This window comes from Sturnira hondurensis, unplaced genomic scaffold (assembly GCF_014824575.4).
Source record: "Sturnira hondurensis isolate 20B ecotype Veracruz unplaced genomic scaffold, ASM1482457v3 Scaffold0023901, whole genome shotgun sequence".
Lineage (NCBI taxonomy): Eukaryota > Metazoa > Chordata > Mammalia > Chiroptera > Phyllostomidae > Sturnira > Sturnira hondurensis.
The window spans coordinates 28348-42058 of NW_028096532.1; the positions used below are offsets into that span (position 1 = coordinate 28348).

At 49.7% G+C, this 13711-nt stretch overlaps 1 pseudogene; it reads left to right on the top strand.

The window, feature by feature from the left end:
• The first annotated feature begins 1411 nt into the window (after positions 1-1411).
• On the top strand, positions 1412-13509 carry LOC118981304 (ER membrane protein complex subunit 2-like; annotated as a pseudogene).
• The last annotated feature ends 202 nt before the right edge of the window (positions 13510-13711 follow it).

Sequence of the window (13711 nt, forward strand, 5' to 3'; positions counted from 1 at the left end):
GGACTCAGTGGGACTGTTCTGTCACCCCTACACTCACCTACAGACATCACACAGATTAGACCCATGGACCAGTGTCCCTTCTTTTTACTGAACACTATGACTCTGAAACACATCCAAGTTGGCACGTGCAATCTCATCACTGTCTCACCCCCCGTCCCCGTCCACCACAGATGAAAGTGAAACTACGAAGACATGATCTGCTTGGGGAGGAAAGGTGGCCAATCCCTCAAAGGGGAAGGGCCAAGAGCCCCTTCCTCAAGGGGCCTTTATTGGGTTCATTTGCACAAAAATACAGGTAAGGATCAAACAATAGATATCATTCAAAGAACTATGAGGACTTATTCTTAGTCAGAGTCAGATAGCTAAAGAGCCATAAAATTTTGAGGAACAAACTTCTTGCTTGGACCCTTATCATTTAAATGAGAGAATTCTAAACAAAGCAGGTTTCACGGGATTTTACATATTTTTTCTTAGGCCTGATCACCCAGGGAACCCACCCTTTCCAGCACAGGGCTGCACCACCTTCCCATTCATAGGTTTTTAGGCTTAAGTGGATTAGAGCCAGGAAGCACTTCTCCCAGACAGAAATGGGGACTCTGGCTATGTCAGAATAGCCAGGGGAGGTGAGGGTCCATCACTTCCTCTTTGTTGCAGCCCCCGAGTCCTTCCATGATAGCCTCCCAACTAATCGTGTCTGGCTTAGGTTGCCCCCGCTCTGTGAGGGGTCATACCCATTATAGACTAACCGACCAAGTATTGGGGGTAGGGGATGAAGCAGAGACAAGCTTTGTCTCCTTAGTGGCTCACATTCTAGAGGTTGCTCACTCAGCCTTCGCCATGGGGGATAGTTACAACTCCTGAAACCAGGCAGAGTGGTTCCCAACACTCAGAAAAGAACACATCTATTAAAGGCAAGACCACTGACTGTCTATGGGACATAATCTGGATAATCTGAAAGGCAATATTTAAGAGAATATTGCACTTTTCAAAGGGCCACGTCTTCACAATCAGTAAGGAGATGTGATAATTTTTTATAAATACTAGCTCATTATTGTTATAACTAGATATTGCATTTTGAAATAGACATGATTATTACATTGTTTGAAAACACATAATCTTATTTTAATAGATGACTATTAATTTTATTTTTATTAACATTTTTTATTTTATTTATTTATCTTTAGAGGGAAAGGGAAGGAGAGAGGGAGATAAATATCAATGTATGGTTGCCTCTTGTGAGTCCCCTGCTGGGAACTGGCCTGCAACCCAGGCATGTACCCTGCCTGGGAATTGAACTGCAATCGTGTGGTTCACAGGCCCGCGCTCAATCCACTGAGCTACACCAGCCAGGGTTGATCTTACAAATTTTCTTTATTCAGCGGGCACACAACAGTATATTTATCATGAAGAAATGAAAAAATGGAGGGAAAAAAGCTCATGAAATAGCAAATCGTGGAAGTCAGAGAGGAATTAATTTATGAACATGCTACTAAGCTTGGAGATGTGTTTGGATCCTGTATGAACAGGTGATGATTATAGGCCTCATCTATGGTCGGGATGACTTGGCCTTGTTTTGTCTGCAGCAGCTGAGAACGCAGTTCTCTGGCAGCCCCAGAGTCATGTGACCACCCGTCAGGCGATGTGAAGGCGCGGAAAGATCCGTGATGCCATACGGCTATAGGATAGAACTGTACGTGAAGATCAACCAACACTGCTGCAAGAAGGCTCCAAATTGCCATTCGAAAAGCGCAGGGGAGACAGGTGGAGACCAGTCAGGAACTGAGTAAGTTCTGGGACAATTTGCTGGAGACCAAGAAGCCTGGCGTGAACCTGCAGGGCTTTATATCACTGAACGTGACTGTGCTAACGCAGCTTCTCGTTTGCAGGAGCTTACGCTGACTTAGCAACACAACCACTTCTACCGTCAGCAGCATGATGCGGTTAAACATGCCCAAGGGAAACGTGACAACCTTGAAATTTTGAGAAAGTATTTTGCACAGACATTCAAACTGAACATCAGAAATAAAAGAGCTTTGTTTGGACTTTACGTGTGCACAAGTCACATTATTTCTCATTCAAAAGCCAGTGCGAAAACAGAAAAGCCCAACATAAAACATGCTAACTGGGCAGTTCGTCCGATAGGTGAAGCTCTCCGGTGTACAGGCTGCAATAAGCAGGAAAGCAGACTCTCTTCACGCAGTCGATGCCATGTGGGAGCCTCAGTGACATCACATCTCACAGCTGCACAGCTCAACTTACTGGCCTGTGACTTTTTCACTCAACGCCCAGTGCTATTTATATACTAATTTTATGTTTAGGCCGTTGTAAAGACGTTGGTCATATAAACCTAGAATTGCCTTTCGTGGCTAAGCAGAAAGGCCGGGAAAGTCCATGAAAAAAAAACATTCAAGAAAAATCATATTGATTGTACATGATTCCCTTCAGATCACACACACGTACCATGTTTATATTTTTATTTCATTTTTTTAGAGAGATGGGTAGGGAGAAGAAACAAGTGGGAGAGCCACCTTGATGTGAGAGAGAAATTTTGACTGGTTGCCTCTCACACACGTCCCGGCCAGGAACTGAACCTGCAACCTAAGCACATGCCCTGACCAGGAATCGAACGAGGAATGGGATTTGCAGGATGACGCTGACCCACCTGAGCCACACCGGTCAGGATGACGTATGACTGCTTTTAAACTATAATCTGACGTGGAACAAACCTCGTCAAATAAATTATAATGATCTATTTAAAATGTAAATAAATAACATTTTAACCATGAGACAGGCACAAAAGGCAAAAACCATTCATTTATTACAGTTGAAAAAAGTTCGGTTCATTAATTCAGATGGCTAAGCCTTTTAGTGATTTTTAGAAAACACTTTTAAAAACAAATTTTAGCCCTGGCGGGTGTGGCTTGGTGGATTGAGCGTGGGCTGCGAATAAAGGGGTTGCTGGTTCAATTCCCCGTCAGGGCACATGCCCAGGTTGTGGGCCAGGTCCTCAGTGGGGGCCACATGAGAGGCAACCACACGTTGATGTTTCTGTCCTTCTCTTTCTCTCTCCTATGCCCCCTCTCTAAAAATAAATAAATAAAGTCTTAAAAAATACAAATTTTAGATTTATATTTGCCTGAGGTAAAAAACACTTAAGGAAACAGGAGAGGGTGGGGTCCTTAGGCAAGTGAACCTTTGAGCAACTCTTATTAAAAAGTTTCCTTCTCCCATTTTTCTTTTGGCTTGTTTAGCATTAGGCAATATGGGCTATGTTTATATCCTTATTATCTTTGGGAAGGCCTTGAATGTGCTGAGAACGCCTGAAAAATTCTACTAGAAATGAGTAATTAACCACCCGGCTCCCATCACACGAAGCAAGAACTGCTGGCTCTTACTTGACTCTTACTTGGCTCTTACTCACCCTGTTGACCTGGGTCAGTGATGACGTTAGAGCCACTGATGTGCTCAGACTGCGGGTTTTCTCGACCTGTCACTGCTAGTTGTGCCCTTGGCCTGCTAAGAATTCAATTTTTGTAACAGACGTTTTTTTTTTAAAAAGCCACGTCTCTTTTTTGGCACAGCCACCCCCTCCCCATGGTTTTGCAAAATTTCATTGGTGCCAAACAGCCTGGCCTTTACCTGCACCGGCAGAGGCAACATGCTGCAGTTCAGAGAACACACACTCTGTGTTCAGGCAGATGTCCTCAAATTCTGTCACTGATGCTACACTCTATGAAAGCAGACAAGCAAGAAAAGCTGCCTGATCCTTTTAAAATGACATGTTTCTCAGGGCTCTGTAACTGAGGGGCCTCTGGGCAAAAGAGTTAGCCTGACACTTAGTACTAAACAGGTGCCAAACTAAGATTGGTTTCCCTTTTATGCCTTCAAGCTGAAGCTTTATTTTCTTAAAGTTGGTTTCAATTACACTTGACATTCAAAATTGCATTAGTTTTTCGTGTATGGTGTAGTGGTGAGACATTGATAACACTTACGAACTGATCCCCTGATAACGGAGGACATACCTGTCACCATACATAGTGATTGCAATACTAGTGGCTATATGTCCTTTGCTGTGCTTTGTATCCCTGTGACTATTTTACTGTCCAGCCGTTTCTCTTCTTCACGCCGACAGCCATCAATGTCCCCATCCCCACCACACTACTGATATCTGAATTCCTACGAAGCTCAGTCAGTTCCTGGGTTTCTCCCCCACAGGTCCACTTGCAGACTCATAATAATATTTGTCCCTGCATCTCTCCTTTGTTCAGCTGCTGCCACCTCGTGGCAGGTGGCTGGTACTCAGGACCTGGACCCTGGGAGCCTGCTCCCACCGCTGCCCAGGAAGGCAGGGCTGGGCCTCCACACTGATGGGGTCAGGGGCAGCAGTGACCACTCTGCAGACCTGGGAGTCCTGGGCGACTGGGCAGTCAGCGCCGCCCAAGGGTGAGGGGGACAGAGAGTTGATGTGGGACTGAGTCAAGGATGAGGACTGAGGGGCCTCAGCTGGAAGCGCTGAATTGGCAAGTTCTTGACTGTGGGCAGGGAAAAGCTGGGCTCTCCAGAGGAAACACTCTGGGCCCTCACTCAGCTGCAGCTGTTCAGCCGGCTGTGGGCCTCCTGTCTGCCCATCACTGCCCAGCTCCCACCCCCAGGAATGAAGGTCTCTCCTCACTTCCACCTGCGCTGCCCCACCTGTGCTCATTTAGAGTCCAACTCTCCATGAAGGGGCTCTGGGTCCCTTTCCTGTACTGTAGGGAGAGGGGAGGGAGACGGAGTCCCCACAGACAGCCCAGCAATGGTGTCCTGACAGGTGGGGTCAGGCAGGACCCTACAACTGGACTTGATGGCAAAGCCCGGACACCAGCTGCTCCCTCGGGCCCCGAGAGAACCTCCCTCATCACCCTGCACAGACCTGACCTTGGGTGCCATCGTCATTACCTGAGCGTTTGGATGCCTTTCTTTTCTCACAGTATTCAGTGTGTCCCAGCTCTGGAGGGAGATGTAATTCTCTGTGAATGGCGATGAGTGACAGAAACGCACAGAGAAATCAAATCAGTGTTCACAGAACATAATCTTTGTGAACCTAAGAGAGATTAAAGTCTTAGATGAAATCCACATAAAATCTACATCCCTGAGCTAAACCATGAAGTGTAGGTGGCTTTTGCCATTTTTTTAAGAGCCAGATTGCCAAAAGTGATGTCTGTAATGAACTAGAAGTATATGCATCACAGTTCCTAGTAAAACTATTTCTTTGTCTTTAAAAGAGCATTGCAGTGGATTACTTTCATTTTTAAAAGTACTTGTTAAAACTATTTTTTATTTATTCCAGAGAGAGATTGAGAGAGAGAAACCTCATCAGTAGCCTCCCCTGCATGCCCAACTGGGGGCCATGCCACAACCTAGGCGTGTGCCTTGCACAGGATCAAACAGGCAACCATTCAGTGGATTGGACGATGCTCCAATCAAGTGAGCCACACCAGGTAGGGTGGGTCATTTTCATGTTCACAATGTAGAAAGGTGGGCCCTGCAGTCAGGGTGTCTTCCCACCATCCTGAAGCAGCTGGCTATCAGTGATTATGGTGACCAGATAAAAATGATCCTTTGGCCTTTAAATATCAAATACAAGACCAGAGGCAGCTCCTGACCCCTCTCCCACAGACAGCCACCTGAGACCCTGTTATTGGGGCACCCTGTGCCCTGCTGTCACCGTGTCTGCGAGGGCACAGCCTGGTGTGACCTACACACCATCCTACCAGGGCAACACTAACTTCATCGGGACCCTGGGCCCAACAGAAGATGAGGGGCCTTTGTCATCCCACCCAGTCACAGCCACAGCACCCCCAGCCCTGCCTTTTTACCCCTCTCAACACCTCAGTCCCTGCTTTTGCCAACCCCAAGGGCACCACACCCAGAAGTGGCCTGTGTCCCATCACCCCCACCCCAGCTCAGACCTCAGCTGCCTCGGCCTTCCTCACTCCTCTGAAGTGAGCACTCCCAGGCCCCTGCCCCAGTCACCAGCGAGGTCGCCATGGGGGCTCCTGGCCCGTCTGCCTGGAAGCTGGGGTCCCAAGGCCTCTGTGTGACCCAGGGGGAGGGAGGAAGGATCCCTTTGCACATGAACTACCCTCCTGTCCACACTGGGGAGAGGTTGCTCCTATCAAACCCTTTCCCCACCCCTGCCTGCCCACTCCTCCCTGCCTTCCCCTGGGGTGCAGACTTGCCAGGAAGGCTCACCTTCCCCACCTGCCCCATTTGCCCAGGTTGAACATACAGATTTGTTCTCACCAAATATTAAGAGACTGCTGCTTTATTATCATAGAGATTGTCACATTCTTTCTCATTTAAACTCACAGAGTAAGACTTCGGCCTGTAGGAGGATTTTCAGTTTCAGAATTGCTCACAGTTGGACCAGATCTCTTTCCGTTGTGGGGGCTTGTTCTGTGCATTGCAGGACCTTCAACACTATCCCTGGGCCTTGGTCCAGGAGGCACTCACCGGTCACCCATAGTCCTGACAACCAAACACCTGCAGACACTGCCCGCCATCGCTGGAAGAAATAGCAATACGGTTGAGAACCACTGAAGTGGGCCTGGATATTTTGTAAGGCTAAACCTAAACAGAAGATAATGATGAAATAGAAAATTAGACACAGACCTTCTATGTAGCACAATGATAGTTAAATAAATACAAAATAATATCTCATGCAGCATACGGAATATCCAAGACCAGGTAAGAGGTCTTTTGGACACTTGCATGTTCTACTCTTTTCATCGAAAGATGCTCTAGATGTGGTCCAAGCATCAGGTCCTTCCTTGTGGCTGCTCCTAGTGACGGAGACAGAAACCTCGGCTGTGCTCACAGCAGCCCCTGCTCTCACGGAGCTCCCTGTCTAAAAGGTGTGGGGACAGAAGACAAACAGTAAACAAATACATCCTTTGTCAGCTGAGGGTATGGGACATAAAGAAAATAATTGATTCATTTCTTGTGAGGAGCTGACATTGACATTTAGGGGAAATTTTCTTGTTATGTGGGACAGTCCTGAGCTTTCCCCTCACGTACTACCTCTCACCCCTCACCACGTTCTGGAAGGCCCACCAAGTCCCTGATGGAGCCAAAGTACTCCCCCAGAGAGAGAGAGAGACGCTTCTAAAAGGTCTCTGAGAGGGGTGGTGGGCACTGCTGCCCCCTGCTGAGAAAAACATCTAAATTCTTAACACTTTTCTGCACCAAGAGCTTTGCCTTGTGTTTTTTCAAATGGCAGTGATCGTGGGCATCTTTCCTGTGCTTACTGGTCATTTGTACGTCTTCTCTGGAGGAATGTCTGTTCACATGCTCTTCCCTTTTTTAAATCAGTGTATTTTACTTTGTTTTTGTTAAGTTGTAAGAGGTTTCTCAAATGTTCTGGATATAATCCCTCATTCTATGTATGATTTTCAAAGTATTTTCTCTCATTCTGCTGTCATCTTTCACTCTGCTGATTGTGTGTTGGGTTTTGTTGGTTTGGGGTTTTTTTATGAATAAAAGTTGTGTTTTTGTTTTATTTTGTTTTTTTACGAAGTTCAAATTACCTAGTTTTCTCTTTCTGCCTATGATCTTAGTGCCATATTCAAGAAATCATGGCCAAATCCAAGGTCCTAATGCTTTTCCCCATATTTTTTTTCAAGAGTTTTTTAGCATTAAGTCTTACCTCTGAGATTCGATCCATTTTGACTGACTTTTGTGTTCGATATAAGCGATGGCCACGTCAGGCGTTTGGGGGTGGGAACTCCGTTCAACGCAGTTTGTAGAAACAACTGCCCTTTCCCAGTGGAGCAGTCTCCGCCCCTTTGTCCAAGCCGTTTGATTGGCTCCTTGGGGAACAAAAGTGTGCGTGCCAGTGCCACGCGATTGTCTTTGCTCGAAGTAGGATTTGGAATGAACAAGTGAGAGAACTGTGAGAGAGCTCCAACAGTACCCTTCTTAAGAGCACAGCGAACACTCGGAATTTCTTGGGGTTTTGACACGAAGCGTATCACAAACGCAGATAGGTGGAGGTCTTCCGACTCGTGACCATGGACGTTTTCCGTTCGTTGTTTGTTCTTCACTGTCCTTCAGAAGCCTTTGGCAGTTTTACTAAGACATCCACACCCGTGGTTTAGTCTATTCCTAAGTAGTCTGCATTTTCGGACGCTACTGTGAATGAAACTGTTTTCTTCATTCCATTTTGGGTTTGATCATTTCTGTTGCAAAAAAAAATTAAAATCATGCTGAGTGTTGATTTATTTTTCCTCCTGCAACTTTGCTTAGTGTATTAGCTCTATCGGATGTGCGGGGTGGGGGGTGCAGAATCTTTAGGGTTTTCTGCATAGAAGGTTATGTTGTCTGGTAAGAAAAAGAAAAAGAAATGTTTCTTCTTTTTTTAATCACAAGGCCTCCCTTGCTGCTGGTTTTGGGATTTGTTCGTTTGTTTGTTTGTTTTTTTAAGATTTTATTTATTTATCTTTAGAGGGGAAGGGAAGGAGAGACACATCAATGTATGGTTGCCTCTCGTGAGTCCCCTGCTGGCAACAAGCCTGCAACCCAGGCATGTGTCCTGACTGGGAATCCAACCGAGATCCTTTGGTTCGCAGGCTCGCGTTCAAACCACTGAGCGACACCAGCCAGGGCAGAAATTTTTCTTCTTAGTTTCAACTTGAATGGGTCTCTCTGACTTTGCCCTCCTGCCTGCTGTCCCTGCCGGGACTGCCAGTCCTGTGCCAAAGAAGCAGTAAGATCTGCGTCCCTGTGCTGCTCAGGGTCTCAGTGAGGGATGGTGCTGGTGCTTCTGCCCAGAGTGCTGTGTGAGCCGTGGGCTCCTATATAAGTGTCTGCCACGTGGAGTAGTTTCTTCTGGTCCCGCAGTCCTGCCTCTTGTCAGAACTGTCACCGCTGTTCCCCAGACGCTCCTTCACGGTGACGTTCAGTCCCCAGACCAGGAATCAGAGCCTTGTGCAGACTGAGAAATCCATTCGGTGGAACTCCTCCAGGTATAAGGTCGTGAAGACGGAGCCGGGCCATCTTTATTGCCTAATGAATTATTGAACATGTGGCGAATGCTTTCTACCTTACTGTAAAGTTGCCCTGGACGCAGAGATAAGCAGAGGTGGCGAGCCTGCCTTCCCCAGCACACCTGGGAGTTTATGTGAGGAGGGGACCTGATGTTTTCAAAGTCAGACAAAGTTCTAGCAGGAAAAAAAAAAGCTCATGAGTGAAAAATGGTACCTCATGGTGAGGTTACAGGGCAGGTGGGCTGGAGAGGGGCTCCCCACGCAGACACTGCAGAGGTGTCTGCAGAACCCAGGGCAGGGGCCGCCTTGGGGTGATTTGGGGTCAGAGAGGAGGTGCCGCTTTCTCCTTACACAAGGTCACCTGAGCAAAGACCATCTCCCTTCTGCTGAGACCAGGCCAGTCCTCTGCTGGCCTTTCAGAAGCTCACTGTGCACTGTGAGAAGCTGAGGTCTCTGAGGAAGCAGCACAGCCCACGGTCCAAGTCCACTCTCAGTGGGTTGTGCCTCCTAGTCTCCACGGAGCCTGGGAGGGTGCCCACCCTCCCTGCCTGCAACACCACAGCCACAGGAAGTGAGGACACTGTGGTCCTGACCTGCTCCACAGCCACCATCTCCACATGGTGGTTCTTCAGCAGCTCACAGAGAAAATAAAGCCGTCGGGCCAACAGAACCCTAACTACCGACCTTGTCAGGAGAAAGGACGCTGGGAACTGTCAGCATGAAGACTCCGACCCCATCGGTTCCTGTGAAAGTCAGCCCCTGGGTCTGGATGTGACCGATGAGTGACCATCCTCCCCTCTGCTACGTCATTAAACTCCAAGCAGACTTTTTTGCACTATTGAAACAGACTTGTTCTGAAGGTGGAGAATCCTCGGAAGACTTCCATCAAGTCCATACACGCTCAGACATTGGAGATTCTCTGTCACGAAACTCAACAACACTAATGCACAAGCAGGTCCCTGTCATGTCAGCCCCGAGCCGGCCTGCACCTGATGACCTGGTTTGGGGCCCTCTGTGACCTGGAGCTCAGGCCAGACGTCACTGTTTTGATGTTCTGTTTTTTGTGCTGTTTTTACAAATTCCACGTGCTTGTCCTTAGAATGTTTGCAGGCAGAGCCTGGGAACTGGATACAAATGTCTTCTCTTCTTTCATTTCGTTTTTTTGTATTTCCTGCTCCCTGTGTCCTCTGGAGCATTTGGCTGAAATTTGTGGAGACCCAACCCAAGGTGGATGGTTGGTAAGCAGAGGTATTCACAGACGGGGCTGTTGAGGGCTGGCGTCTGCTTAAAGTCAGGATGCAAAATTGTAAAGCCTGGGGTGGTGGGTATCTTAGGGAGCATCTGGGTTCTGAGGGACATAGAGGTACCATGCAGGAGGGCTGCTCTGGGAGGGGGGAGTCAGAACAGCGCCAGAAGGAATGAGTGAGTGGCCCACCTGTCTGCGGAGGGAGGAGCCACTGGAGTTGGTGCAGTGAAGAGGGGGGAGGTGACATCCTCTCAGACTTGGGTGGGTGTGAGGGCAGGACACAGGGCTGTAGGAAAGGACAAGGCTCACCATTGTAGTGAGAATCTGGAGAGTCAAAAACAGGCAGCCAGGAAGCTGGGCTAAGACTTTGAGAGGAGGGAGGGATTTGGACTCGAGGCTTTTGTAGGATGTGAGCCTGGAGAAATTGTAGCTGGGAGGACGAAGCATTTGATATAGCCGGGTGTGTGCTAAAAATGCTACAGAGAGGGTTTATGGAGTGGGAGGAATATACCATCAGGTTGGCATATGGAACCAGGTTAAGAGCTTCCTGAATGCGGATGGCCACTGCTACCAGAGCCCGCAGGCAAGCCAGCCAGCCCAGGAATAGGGCATCTAGCGGCTAAGAGAAATGAGCTACGGACCTTAGATCAGGCCTATAGTGTTGAGCTAAGAGGCCCAAGGCATAGCCATCCTGAGTGTCCGGGTAAAAGCAAAGAGGTCCTGTGATTGGGAGGAAAGGGGAATGATGAGAAAAATGCTCTTACAGAAGGGTGTTTTGCATCCCCAACCCGAGGGTCAACAGAGGAAAGGAAGGTGGGGTCTGATGAGTTGAGAGCGGGGGAATTGGGCGGCTCCGTAAGGTCAGCAGCAGGACTGTTTGTGGGTTTAGAGCACGTGTTAGGCTCCATAATGAAGGTGTTAGGAGGGAGGCTTGTAGCTTGGCCAACACGTCCCTCTCTATCAGCAGGACAGGACTTCCTTCGTGTGACTAAGGAAGAGTGAGCCAAGGTGTCTTCCCCTATATGGCAGAAGACCTGAGGAGTGGCCCATGGTTTTGTTCGTTTTCCATCTATTCCTACAGCAGGAGGTGGCCGTGGGTTCTGGCAGAGCCTCACACGATGTCCCTTCTTTTCGCACCTGAAACAAGGACCCTGGGGAGCCCCTGCCTGGGTAGGTTTCTCTCCTTTCCGACACCCTCCAGGGTTTTGTCCCTGGAGGGCAGTGGCAAGCATTAGGTACCTCACATTCTCTTTCCTACCTTTCCTTTTCCCTGGCATTTTCTCTTTCTTCTCTGTCTTTTTTGTTCTAGTTTTTTCCTCCTCCTCTCGGTTGGTGAATACTCGGAAAGCCGTCTCAGCGAGGTCCTCTAGTCGTTGGCGCTTTTCCAAATATCGAGCGAGTGCCTTTGTGCAGAACCTGGGTTCAGATTGGTGTGTTTGAGAACTGCCTCACTGAGGGGGCTCGTGCAGGCCGCAGGGTTTTCACCTGGGCCCTGGGTGATCCCTGAAACTTCATCACACTCCCTAACGCGGTTCTGGGGCCCCAGGAAAAGAGCCAAGCTCGCGCTCGGTTTGTGCTAAATCTGACGGTGAACAAGGAACAGGAGCCCGCACCGCTCCCTCCTGCCTGGGAGGAGACATCCCGGAGGAGACCTCAGTGGGGGCAGACACTCACTGGGGGATTTGAGATAGGCCTGTGAGAGGAGTGTGAGTCTGTGAGATAACAGTGGGGTGTAAGGGCTTTGTCCTGGGGTAGGAGGGTCGGGTCTGGGAGGGTTCCGAGTCCCCTGAAGGAGATGAGTCGTCTAAGAGGGGGGCAGGGACCCGCCTAGGGCAGAGGGTGGTCCGGATAGAAGGAGGTGGCTGAGGAGGAGTCGGGAGGGGAGAGGGAGTGGAAGGGGTAGGAGCTCGGACCCCTGGCCAGTGAGCTGCACAAGATCGGTGAGGATTTTGAAATCGAGAGAGTGCCCTTCTCGGGCTCTCGCTACAGTGCCATTTCCTGGCCATGGTTCTTAAGGCTGCGAACAAGCTGCCGAGAAGAGTGTCCCAGGCGGGAAGAGACTGAAATGTCCCTGTAATTATGCGGAGAACGGGAGCGGTTATAAGGGAGAATACTGGGAGGGCGAGTCCGCGTCCCACGACTTGAGGACAGCTGACTCCCGGAGTCAGACATGGCCCTGAGTGCGTCCAAGTCCCAAGGCCAGTGTCTCTGCATCGGCGACAGGGACCTGAGAGGAGCACGCGGGCCTCACCAGGGGCGTCCCCAAGGCGAGACAGGACCACCCGATCAGAGCAGGAGGGCTCCGACGGAGCGCTCAGATGTGGAGGGCTCACCCCTGGAGTTAGCAGTGAGGCGAGTATGGCCGGGGCGGACCCCCAAAGTGCTTGGAGTCAAAGGCCAAGGACTCACCCGAGAGGACAGTGACCGGTGTGGATTGGAAAGGTCCAGTGCCAGGGGGGCAAGGGCCCCTGCAGGGAGGGTCCTCTAGAGAGAGGAGCCAGATGGGAAGGAAGAACCAGAGGGGGAGCTCAGGCCGCTGACCCCTAGGGTCTCTGAACGACTCCAAGGTCCGAGATTCAGGGCGACCAGAAGCCAGTCCCAGTGGCCCTGAAGGATGGGAGCACGGGCCTCTGGCTGGGTGCCAAATCCGGGCTTTGGCACCAAAAAATGTTAGGTCAGAGTCTCGCAGTGAGCTAAGGAGCAGGGTGTATTAGCGGGGAATACCAGGAAGAGTGGGGCCGACGTAGGGAGGTTGGGGAGCCAGCCAAGGGAAGTTAGGACTCCCTCGGTTGTTCTTAGGGCAGGGGTTTTAAGCGCAAAAACCCGCGAAGGGTAACTGGTTGGGGTGTCAGAGTGTGACTGGGTAGAGCTGGTTGCTGGGTGCCATTTCTGCTGACCACTGTTCTTGATACATCTTGTCAGGCTCCAGTTAAAACTGCATCCTGTTACACCGCATAGGCCAACCTCAGACCCCGATCTTAGTCGGGCATGTGTTTGCCCTGGGCAGGGTCGGCAGGCAGTTTCCCAGGCAGGCATTTTCCCAGACTACAGTTTCCCACAGTACAGATTTCCCGCCTGGTGATTTCCATTCCTCCTAGGCCTACCCAGGTTGGTCACTCCTCTGACAGCCACAAGGTGCTGACAACAGGGGACCAGAGGCTCCAAGAGAACATGAGGACATCGGGCAGGATCCTTCTAGTTGGTACCAAAGTGGCAGGGCTGCTGTTGCTGCTGTAGAGGTTAACGTTTACACCTCTTGTATTGTGCGAGGAAGCGCACTTCCAAGTCAGCTCAGAAATGCCCCCCCCCAACAGTTGTTCCCTCGTGTCCTTTTCTCACCACAGGATGTTTTACCCACGCAGGTTCCTTCCTCTGTGATGGGGTCGGTCACCACCCTGCGCCCCCACACACATGTGCCTGGAAGGGCAGCCCCTACACA